Genomic DNA, 12,607 nt, shown 5'->3' on the forward strand with positions numbered 1-12,607 from the left:
TCCAGTGAACATTATTAAGGTGTCTGTTAGTTGCCTGAGTTTCGAGTTCATGTCTTAAAATGAGCAGGTTAGATTTAACTCCAGAGCTCCTGCCAACTCTGGCATTCTCCATCGGGTCTCTACTGTCTGTAAAGCTTTTAGGCTTCCTCTCTCTTCCCTAAGCCCTCAACAGCTCTTCTCACATGTGGCTGTGCCTCCCACTCTGTCCTTTCCCTCCTGCTGACGGGGTGTCTCCTTTCCGCGCTGTCTTTTACATCCTTAGCTATCTCAGTGCCTCATTGACTGTTAATGCTGCTAATGAAACAGCGGCTGCCGAACATGCCCTTTGGGCTTTGAACCTGGAAATGCTCTCCTAGGGTTTCTAATCGCTGAGACATCCTGATAGATGCCCACTTTTGTTTCTTATATTCCCTTCCATGGAGTCCTTGAGTTGGAATCCTCAAAAATTCTGCACAGTGCCTACATGGAGTAGAATAGTTCACTAAACACTTGCAGGTTTTCACTTATTAATAATATAAACAATGATAACAACTGAGAGTTTTTGAGCAGTCACCGGGCATCAGCGCTTGTGCAGAGTGGATTACTTGTGCAGAGTGATAATTCCATTTAATCCTCAAAGCAACACCTGCAGGTACTTTGTATTTCTCTCCCCGTTTTATACATCCCTGTCTGAGACTCAGAGCTTCAGTGACTGGACTCATGTCACACCCGTGTATTCAGTCTGACATTGTTTCTGTGAGGAGGTCATTTTCATTGGTAATTCTAACATTTCTAACTTGTCTTTTAAAGAGGAAATGATTGATCTGAGTTTCAGTTACGGTTCGTCTGCTTGAGGTGTGGAACGTTGTTGATTTAGGATACGCGTGTAGTATGACAATTGGAGAAGACAGTGTGGAATGAGGAAGAGATGTCCCTTCCACAGAAGTGATGAGTGAGAAGGTTACTCGCAGTACAGTCTGCTGTGAACCTGCTTTCCAGTCAGAGTTGCGCACGGGAATGGAACAAGATGGGGCCACTGGGGGAGTTCCCTGGCGGTCCAGTGGTTGGGACTCGGGGCTTTCACTGCTCAGGGCCAGGGTTCAATCCCTGGTCGGGGAACTAAGATTTCACAGGCTGTGTGGCCAAAATAAAATAAAATAAAGTAAAAAGATGGGACCACTGTTTTCTATCTGTCCACCAAGTTATCCATCCAACCGTTTGACCTTACTCACTCTGAGTGTCTAAAAACCAATGACGTGACTTAAGACTGGGGCTTTGAGGCAGCCTAACCTCTGTTCCTGACTGGTAAACGTATCAGTATTCTGGGAGGATAATGTGCCCTTACTCCATGGGAAGAGGGCCCAGAAGCTCTGAGTTCAGGACCCTCTAAGACCTTGCCCTGTGTGTCTATTTGTTTAGCTGGTCCTGATTTGTATCCTTCACCATAAAGCTGCAATAGTAAGTATAGGGCTTTCTTGAGTTCTGTGAATCATATGAGTGAATGCTCAAACCTGAGGAGGGTTGAGGGAGCACCTGAATTTGCAGCTAATTGGTCAGAAGTGCAGGTGGTCTGGGGACGCCCAGGCTTGTGGCTGACACCTGAAGTGGAGCAGCCGTGTTGGGGACGGTGCCCTTAACTTGCGGGGTTTGTGCGGACTCTAGGTGGTCCGTCCGTGTCAGAAACGCACTGCAGTGCTCGCTTCGGCAGCACATATGCTAAAATTGGAACGATACAGAGAAGATTAGCATGGCCCCTGCGCAAGGATGACACGCAAATGCGTGAAGCGTTCCATGTTTTTCATCGGATGAATGGATAAAGAAGATGTGGCACATATATACAATGGAATATTACTCAGCCATAAAAAGAAACGAAATGGAGGTATTTGTAGTGAGGTGGATGGAGTTAGAGTCTGTCATACAGAGTGAAGTAAGTCAGAAAGAGAAAAACAAATACAGTATGCTAACACATATATATGGAATCTAAGGAAAAAAAAAAAAAAAGGTCATGAAGAACCTAGTGGCAAGACAGGAATAAAGACACAGACCTACTAGAGAATGGACTTGAGGATATGGGGAGGGGGAAGGGGAAGATGTGACAGGGTGAGAGAGTGTCATGGACATATATACACTACCAAATGTAAAATAGATAGCTAGGGGGAAGCAGCCGCATAGCACAGGGAGATCAGCTCGGTGCTTTGTGACCACCTAGAGGAGTGGGATAGGGAGGGTGGGAGGGAGGGAGACGCAAGAGGGAAGAGATATGGGAACATATGTATATGTATAGCTGATTCACTTTGTTATAAAGCAGAAACTAACACACCATTGTAAAGCAATTATACTCCAATAAAGATGTTAAAAAAAAAAAAAAAAAGAAACGCACTGCAGTTCAGCGCGGGGTTATGAGGATGGTAACCGTCTCGTGGGGTTGTTCTTGATGACTAAGTGAGTTAATGTTTCTAAAGTTCGAAGCGCAGTATCTGACTCATGGTAATACTACATAGTGCTTGAGAGATGGCAGAAGGGAAAAAAAGGTATTATTCATTCATCTGTGAGCTGTCAGCAAAATCATCTATAGAATGAAGGCCTTTTAACTATAAGCTGAGACAGTAGAATTAGGCCTCCCATTTGGTGCTTTTAAACTGATTATGACCTTATGGAGAAAACTGTATTTTCTAAGCAGCTGGGAAGAAAATCCAGTCTCGGAGAAGACCTGCTTTGGTTGGGTGAATACTTGGATTAAGTTGCTTGGGGGCTGGGTCTCCAGGGCTTCTGAGCCGTAATGCACTTGGGGTGGAGAAAAGTTCCTGTTTTGCTTGGGACCAAGAAAAATCTGGGAGGACCCAGAACTGAGCAGGGCTGAGGGTAACACAGAAAAGGGGCTGATGGTGGGATGTGGACCCAGGGTGGCTTCAGCCAAGTGGCCATTGATGAGGAGAAATACCCTGCAGGGATGATTGAGCAGCGCAATGTGAGTTATGAATGTGTCCTTCTTGACCTCAGTAAAACCTGAGACCCTCAATAGGCTTAGAACAGGCGTTTAGTGGAAAACCTTGAAGGTGCCACATTTTATGAAATAGGCTCAACCCGCATACATTCAAAAACAAGCCAACTTGTGGCTCCCCAAGGATTTCTTCTAGAGCCTTTGTTGCTCAATTGAAAATAAATACAATTTGCATATCAAAGTAATTTCGATAGTAATTTCCATCTACCTTTAAATTCCATGACTTAGGATGGATAGACATAATTATCCACATTTTATTTATGGAGAAACAGAAGCGCAGAGATGTGACAGACTTAAGGGTATAGCTGGTCAGCGGTAGCTGCAATTTGACCCCATTTCTTTGGATTCTTTGTTCATATTCTCCTTCCTAAGGCAGGAACAGCTCAGGAGGAATGCATGGTGTGCACAATCTTACCACTGCAGATCTGGAATGGTAAGAGGGAGGTAGCCTTTAACATATGTCGAAACCCTATGGAAATATCCCCTTGTAATTTAGACCAGAACGCTTGGAGAAGCAGTACTGCAAAGTCCATTTTACTCTAAGATCCTTAGGTACCTTGTGCTACAGCCATTAATTCCCTTGCCCTGCTGGTTGAACACCACGTCTCTGGTTACTCCTGTGAGACAGTTATTCTTGTAAATAACCATAACCCTGAGTGACCTGAGCATTTTCAAATTCGCCACAGATTCAGTGAACATGTTGTAGTAAAATAGCATCACCTGCATTAAAGTCCAACCAGACTCCCAACCCTAAGTCTCCAGAGTCATTTGGAAGCCCTTGGGCTGTTGCCTTGGAAGTCAGGAAAGCTGTGGCTGGCGGTGAACAATCTGAATTTTATTAGCGCGTCGCCCGTAGGGATTCGTGAGAGTCAGCATTGAGATACAAACATACAAAGCACTTCCACCAGGGCCCTTGCGTTTATATTGAACTTTATTCTTACTGCCGTTTAATAAGCGTTTTCAGTGATCGGAAGCATTCATCTTCTACACTAGCTTCGTGCGTGAAAGAAATCATATGTCAGCCCATTTCAAAGCTTGGGAACTTATCATTGAAAAAGAAAACTGTCTTAGTTAGAGACTTTTCTTCTTTTGAGCAGAGATGAGATTTGGAGTGAAATCTCATTATGCAAGCTTCATTTAAAGAAAGCAGTTTTAGTTATACCACCCTCTTTGGCGCTCAGCTCAAAGCATCACACTCTGTGACTGGGCCTTGGGATGCCCGACAGAGCCATGGTGGATTATCTTTGCCCAACCGGTTCTGTCTTAGGTTAACCCACAGGAAAAAAAAAAAAAAAAAAGAATATTCCTAATTGTAGATCGTTCTCAAAGTTCCTCCTGTATCAATAGGTGTTGATCTGAAGTGGTCAGTATTCAGAGAATGAGAAACAGATAACATTAAGGAAATATAAAGGTTTTCTGTTGGCGCGGCAGCAGTGGCCCCGCACCTGAGCCCCAGAAGAAAGGCAGGTGATACGCTGGCCACTGCCTGTCTATAACACCGGGAACTAAGACACCAGGATTTAGTGCATGCTGAGTCCTGGCCTTTCCTACACAGGTACATCAGTCCTGCTAAGCATGGCAGGATCCCGTCCCACGACTCAGGGAGATCCAATTTTTGTTCCTGGCCTCTGTTGTTAGGAAGCTTTGGGGAATGTCTGGACCCAGTGCCGATAACTTTGAGTTTAGCCCAGAGCTCTGCTCTGATGTTAAATAGAACACCTTCTAGCCACTTGGCCACCAAGGAGCCCTTTTTAATTTCTCCGGGCCGAGCTGAGATGGCAGGTGCTCTATCCTGATCCTATAAAATGGGCGTCGGCTGGGAGGGAACCTTTCAAAATGATATTATTTTAAGCTCTCTCAGTACTTTTTAGTGGCAACGTTGAGCATCACTTGGGAGAATGTGTAGGAGGGGCACCAGGGGCTTTGCTCGGATTCCTGTTGTCCAGTCCTTAGTTCTGGACCAAACTTGCAAAGGCCTCTCGGCAGAGCATAGGCCCTGTAGTTATTAGGGACCCCCCCCCCCCATACACGTTCCTGTGTGACTTGGACCAATTCAGCAAAACAAAGCCCTTGGCACAGTTCGATCCACCTTCCTTAGAAAGTAGGTTCACACACTTCTTGGTGTGTCTACCATACTAGCTACTCATATATTATCCAATTTTCCCTTTACGTGTACTAATAAGCCCCAAGCAGTGCCTTTTGTTTACTAAATCTAGTGAGTGTAACCGGGTAGGGCTTCTAGGAACGCTGTTGTTCTCCTGAGTAAAGGGACGGATTTGTCTGGTCAGCCTTGTTGTTTTGTGTCCTTCTAATACCATCCTGCCTGGTACGTAAATGTGTTACCTGGAGATGCCAAGTGTTTCTGAAACCAAAGGATGAAAGTGACTTGCTAAGAATACAGAACAGGAACCTGCAAGGAATCAAGGTCCTGGAAGATCTCCTTGAGGTGGTCAGCATTCCTGAGCTGTATATTTCTGGCTTTCTTGTTTTATGAGAAAAATAACCCTTCATTTCCTTATGATACTAGAGTTTCAGGCTGATGCAGCCTAATGCAATACTGCCTGATACCATAGCTATTATACCCTTGGGATGTCTTACCTGGGGCCCCATGCCCCACTCAGAAAACTTGTAGTAATGATAATACTCTGACTCTCCAGTGTGTCTTAATGTTCCCTGTGGCTTTTTATGACCTTAACAACTTTTTACTCCAACACTATCAGAAGTTTCCTATAACTAGAGTGACCAAATGTCCTGGTTTGGTCCAGTACTAGTGAATGCCTATTTACCTAGCATAACTATCAATAAAGCTCTCTTTCAGCTTAAAAGTGTCCTGATTGGCAATGTATACTCTACTTACGTAGAATCAGGAAACACTGGGATAAAATTTCTTGTGTGGTTTCATTTCAGATGAATATTTTAAAGAAAGTAATTAAATAGACAGTTATTTCAACACTGCTAATTCATATTGCCCTTTAGAGTATAAAGGGCTTTTGCATCTAAAACCTCATTTGATAAATTGCAAAATTCTTTCTTTTAGTAATAAATTCTACAAGATAGCCAACCTGTTTCCTAATCAAATATTATGACTACATTGCTAAAGATCTGAAGAATGTAGCTACAAAGTCTTGCTAAAGCTGTCAGTCAATTCCCTAAGAATTTACGCTTAGAAAGGGATTCTATAGTCTAGTAGGGGACAGAGAGAAATGTCAGAATATAGGGACATAATGAGACGTTGAGAATTGTTTAATCTAGTTTCAGTTTAAACCATTCACACTATCCCTCAAACATTGTTGGGCAATTAGTCAGCCTTCCAATATTGGTGGAGAAGTAGACTCTCTTTGGGTGAAGGTGGAGGGAAAGGGTAGACATTCCGTTTCTCTTTCTTTTCTACATTGGAAACAGCTCCATTGATGAGCACGCACTACCTTTTATGGTGGCTTGTTCCATCCACTGCCACACACCCTCACTATTTCCTTCTCTTATATTATAGACTGAGTGTGAGTGTGAGTGTGTGTGTGTGTGTGTGTGTGTGTGTGTGTGTGTTCTGGTGCTTTTGTGCTGTCAACTTAAGTAAGTTTTATCAAATTATATCAAATTTACTTATTAAATATGTCTAAAAATGCAGTATATCGTTAAACATCTCTTTGATTTAAATAAATGATAACATTGTTTCATATAAATATCATTCATTATATACCTATTCAGCAAAATAAATACATGCTAGCGAGTCACTTCTAGCAAATGTAACTTTTGACATATTTAGAAACTCCCTTCGTAATGCATAGAGCTTCTGGATTCAACTTATTTTAATTTAGAGATTTTAAAAAATTTCTTTGCAAATATCTGTTGAGAACTACTAAGGTGAATGAGATGTCTTAAAAACAATATAATTTCCAATCCAACCACAAGTGACACGTTGAAATTTTTATTTATGTTTTAAAGACAACTAATAGTTTACCAAAATGGTTTTTTAAATTGTAAGTATTTTCTCTTACAAAAACTAAAGTCATTTTTGGGGGGGGGGCCAAAGGTAGCAATTAATTCAAAACTCTCCAAGAACCGTTTCATTCAACATTAATCTTTGGATCATTATTTTATTTTACTGATGCAGAGAAACCCCAATTCCCTTTAATAAATAATTTATGTAGCTATGTTCCTAGGATTAAAATTGAGAACTATCTATTTGGTCCATTAGTTTAACCACCAAAATAACTGAGTCACATATGCCATTTCTTCACATTTCTTTCTATTAAATTTTTTCCCCGATTGGCCTAATATATCTCAGTATAGTCAATTTTATTTGTTTTCTTTAGTTTTCTAAAATTGCTTTAGTTATAATGGGCAGTAACTGTCGCCTTCGTTAGTTTTATTATGTTCCTGTTTCGATTTGCAGAAATAAAATCCTAGTTCCTACAGGCACATTTGCTCTGCATGAAATGCTTTTTATGTTTATAGAAATAAGTAAGTCTCAAATAAATTCAGTAGAGTTTAGAAATCGGGTGTCTGCTCGTGTAGTCCATCTAATTTCTTCCTCATCAAGTTAAAGTTATCTCACCTGCATTAATGTAAAGTACCCTTGGGTAGCTCTTTCATTTTCTTTATGTTTATCGAGTCTGCCTTACCAAAAGCCTTCTTTTAGAAAATATACTATTCAATCCTGTTTTTTTGTTTCTTGCTGATAAATGTCTAGCTCTAATAATTACTTATTTAATAATCAGAATATTTTCTTCCTTGAAGAAAATGTGGAAAGTACAGAATAACATATGGAAGCATGAAAATAATCTCTCATTAGTGTCGAAGAAAAATTGCACCAGGAAAGTTAAAGATACAGGAAAGACTTTATTCAAGAATATAGCAGTAGGGAAGAGATACTGAGCTCAACTCCCTGAAACTAAAGGCCAGAAAGCTTGTCAGTGCTGGGCTTAGAGGAAAACTGCTGAAGGAAATTATCCAGGGGTTGGTCAGAGTGATGAGGCATGAGTTTGCTCACTGGTGTTTATGGAAGTTAGGCTCCTGGCCTCCCACGGAGACTGGGAGACAAGCGCTCCATCTTTCATGGTGATTGCTTCTCAAAAGGGTGGCTCTCAGGTCCTGGAGAGAGAATCCCCGGGTTGTAAGCCTGGGAAGGGTTTACGTCTCAAAGGGGCGGAGAAAACAATTTATAATTGTAAGTTCTTTAAAGTAAGTTCTCTAAGAAGGGAGAGGTCAGGGCTCTAGAGTGGTGAGAAGCTTGTCTAAAGTTCAGTTAAGATGAGGGGAATGAATGATACCTCCTTTTTCCGCATTAGTCCACCTTTTTGGTGCAGCTACTGTCTATTCATCGGGCATATTTCTTCGTATCCTGTATATGTTTCTTCTTGTTTATTAAGTTGAATTCTTCTTCTTTCTATATAATTACAACTCATTTTTTAAATTAATCTTATAAATATTTTGCCATAATGGATAAAGTTTTAATGATTATTAAAATACCAATGATTCCTTTAAGATTATTCCTTTTTCTAGAAGAATAGCATTTTAATACATGGTTATATTCTACAAATGGATAATCAGTGATAATTTAAATATATAGAAGTTAACATATGAATGCTATTGTTAATCACAATGATTATGGATGAAACGTGTTTCATGTAAAAATTAGAATAGAAACCTGAAGAAAAATTGTTGCATATGAATTAGAGTATTTGTAACCAGCTACTTGCAGTTTTTGTTAGTAGTAGATCCTAGAGTGTATAACCTATGATATTAGCGAGTGTATACATGGTTTTTTAAAATGCAGGTGAAAAAGCATGTAAAGAGAGATTATGTGTTCGCATCATAGAACTGTAGGACTTGAAATACATTTAGATATTCTAGTTCCTGCACTTGGCAAAGGTGGAACTGTGGGGAGATTTTGAAGTTCTTAGAAGGTCAGGTAGTAGCCAAATTGAGGTAAAAACTGACTTAGAATGAGGTCACTGTATTTCTGGACCAATCTTCTTTTCAAGTGTATCTTTCAAGGGGCCTGCTATTAACACTGCGATTAGATTTGGGATACAAAAGGAGTATTTCAACTGTTTTAGTAGACTCACCAGTTCTTCCTTTTAGAAATCCTTTAGAGTTGATTTTACTTATTTTATAAACTATCTTTCTAGTTTTTACCTTGACTAATCTAACTACTGCTTTATTAATTGCTTTTTACTCAAAAGATCAGTATTTGCAAAACCTTTCTTTAGCTTTTTTGTCATTGTTGTTGTTTGCTTTTTAATTTCTTGGCAATGCAGAAAAGGGAGACAGTCGGTCTAAGGGGAGATAAAGAAGGAAATATTCTGGTAGGTGTGAGGGTGCACTTTTAGCCGTAGGCAGTGGGACACGGTGGTTGAGAACACAGACTCTGAAGCTCAAGTCCCAGCTTCGCTACTGCTCACTGTGTGTCCAGGGCATGTTCGTCTCCTCTCTGGCCCCCAGTTTACTCATCTACAGAATGGGCATAAATATAATGTATATCTTATGGTATTGTTGTTAAAGAGTTAATGCGTGTGTAGTACTTAGCACAGAGATGGTCATACATTCAGTGCCATATAATTATTAAAATGATTTGCAAGTGTTTTACTCAAATGATAGAAAATATCAGGGAACCGCAACTGTCTTCAAATAGCTGAAGGGCTCTCAAGTCAGAGAAGCACAGGTCGTGTTGCTGGAGCTCCAGGTGTGATGAACAGAAGGGAGAGCAGAGAGGCCTTGTTCCAGTGTTGCTCAGGGGAGAAATGCAGCCTCTCTGAAGGTTGTAAAGACCTTATTACTTGATGGTATTCAAGCTGATCTGGAGGTGAGCATTTTTAAGCATTCCCTATATATAGTGAATTTTTTAAATGAATAATATAGCATTGGGAGGGACGCCCACCGTGGGTCGTGAGCCGCCTCCACGTTCTTGCTCAGTTGGTCAGACTGCTGGGCATATGCAGTTAGTCATGCCAGCTACTGGATGGCTGGAGGAGACCGCAGCGCCGCGTCCCTGGCTTCTCCTCTACCGGGCACCGTGTACCGCTTGTTCAAAGAGTTCCTGCTTCTTGCCCAGTTTTCTCTCCTACAACGCGACACGATGCACGAAGTGTAGCCGTCCACTTAGGTCCATCTGTGTTGCCCCTCCCGCCCCCCGTGGGACAGGGGGCAAGGAGAACTGGTGCACCCAGGAAGCGTGGATTCTGTTCGCCGTGAGCACTACGTCCTCCATCTGTTATCCCAGAATCTCTCGTCTTCTGCATCTGTCCATACAAGACTAATAGGCTAACCTGTTAGCTTGTAAGTAGATTCCCAGAAACTTTGGCTAATACTGTTGCCTGCTTATTACCAGGGTCATTGAGCTGAGCCCTTGATGTGCATTATGTTGGTAATCCGTCACTACGGGGCCTGTTTTTCAGTTGCTTTTACAGAATGGTTATGTAACCAGCCTGAGGTGGCCGAGCCAGGCATCAAACTTCGTAGCTTTTCTGACTCAAAAATGTATGCTTGTTGCAGCTCTACTATACCATGCTGCCTCTTTTTAATATATGGTCCCCTGCCCTGTTGCCTACTTGAAAATATCGTCACTGACTACAACACTACAAAACTTCATCATCCAGAGTTCAGAGGACGTAAACTGACCTCACATTTCTGTACACGTGTTCTTCAGCTATTCTTGATTTTGCCTCAGACCTGGACCTAGTTCAGCTCATTCGTTAGTCTGTCTTTATTCCCATTTTCCTAGACTCCAGCACGGCTGGAAGGTGACACAGAGATGGGCTGCAGAACAGTGAATTAGACTTGTGGTTACTGAAGGAAGTCCTTCAAATTATTCCCTTCCTCCCCATCAGGGTTAATCTAAAACCATCATTTGTATTCCTATAGACTAACAACTAGAGATTGAAATAAAAATACATTGGAAGTGGCATAAAACATGCAATATATCAGAATACATCTAACAAATTATTTGCAAGATTTTAATGCTGAAAACTACAAAATACTGATGAGAAAGTTAATGAAGATCTAAATAAATGGAGAAATATACTGTGTTTATGGATGACAGAATTTGACATTGTTATTAGGTAAATTCTCCTCAAATTAACTTATATTTTGAACACAATGCTAATCAAAATTCCAGAACTTTTTATAAAAACTGACAAACAGATTCTAAAATGTATATGAAAATGCTAAACCTCAAATGGCCTCAATAATTTTGAAAAAGAAAACAAAGTTGGATGACTCACATTGCCTGATTTCAAGTCTTACTCTGAAAGTATATTACTCAAGAAAATGTAATATTGGTGTAAGAATAAGCTGTTATATCAGTGGAATACAATGGAATGTCCCAAAGTAGGCCTGCAGATGTATGGTCAGTTGATTTTCAATAAAGGTGCCCAGGTAATTGAATGGGGACAGATGTTCTTTTCAAAACTGATGCTGGAACATTTGGACAGCAATACGAAGAAATAATGAAACTTGACCCATATACAGCGCCATATAAAAAAAGCCACTCATAATGAATTGTAGACCTAAGTGTGAAGCATAAAACTATAACATTTCTGGAATAAAACCTAGGAGAAAACCCTATTGACCTTGGGTTTGGGAAAGAATTTTTAGATAAGATACAAGAGGTACAAACCGTAAGAGAAAAAATGTTCCTTGAAACTTACTGTTAAAAAAATAAAAAGACAAGATACATACTGGGAGAAAATATTTGCCACATGTGTATCTGATAAAGGACTCGAATCCAAAATATATAAACTCAATAATATGACACCAAAGAATCCATTAAAAAAAAAAAAGGAGATTTGAACTTACACTTTACCAAAGAAGGGATTGTTGTGTCAAATAACCACATTGACATGCAAATAAAAGCCACAGGGAGAAGCCACTAACACGCCCACTGGAATGGATTAAAAAAACAACAAAAACGACAAGTTCTGTCAAAGATGTGAAGCAAGTAGGACTCCAGCCCACGCGTGGGGGAAGCACCAATGAATGGTTCAGCCCCCGAGGAAAGTTTGGAGTCTCTTCTAGGTACGCAGCCAAGATAAATGAAAGCATATGTCGTACGTCACCACAAACACCTGTGCGTGAATATGTATAGACGCTCCATTCACAATTGACAAAAACTGGACAAACCCAAACGTTTGGTGAATGGACAGCCAAAGTGCAGTGCATCCCACAGGAAGACACTACCCAGTGATGAACAATGACAAACTTGATACATGCAGCAGCATGAATGAATCTCAAAAACATGTTAAGTAAAGGAAGCCAGGCACAAAAGGCAACATGCTCTGTGATTTCTTTCACATGACATTTTAGAAAAAGCAAAACTATAGTGAAAGAAATAATTAACCATGGTTACAAGGGGCAGGGGGTTAGGGGAAATAATTGACTTCAAAGGGGAGGCACAAAGAGCCATTTGGGAGTGACGAAAATTCTATGTGTTGCTGATTATGTGGGTTACACAAATGTATATATATATATATATATATAACCAACTATATATAATTATGTATATGTAGACAAAACTCATGCAACTGTACATCTACAGAGTGAATTTTACTATTTGTAAATGCCTCCATAAAACTGAAATTTTAAAAACCCAACAAAATGCATTAAGCTTTAATTAGAATCACAACTACT

The 12,607-nt window shown here is 40.5% G+C and overlaps 1 protein-coding gene across 1 annotated transcript in view; it reads left to right on the top strand.

Annotated features, from left to right (window-relative positions):
- Positions 1-12,607, top strand: part of MYO16 (myosin XVI) — a 505,456-nt gene that overhangs the window by 211,017 nt on the left and 281,832 nt on the right. The window lies entirely within an intron of this gene.

This window comes from Balaenoptera borealis, assembly GCF_965194805.1.
Source record: "Balaenoptera borealis genome assembly, chromosome: 18".
Lineage (NCBI taxonomy): Eukaryota > Metazoa > Chordata > Mammalia > Artiodactyla > Balaenopteridae > Balaenoptera > Balaenoptera borealis.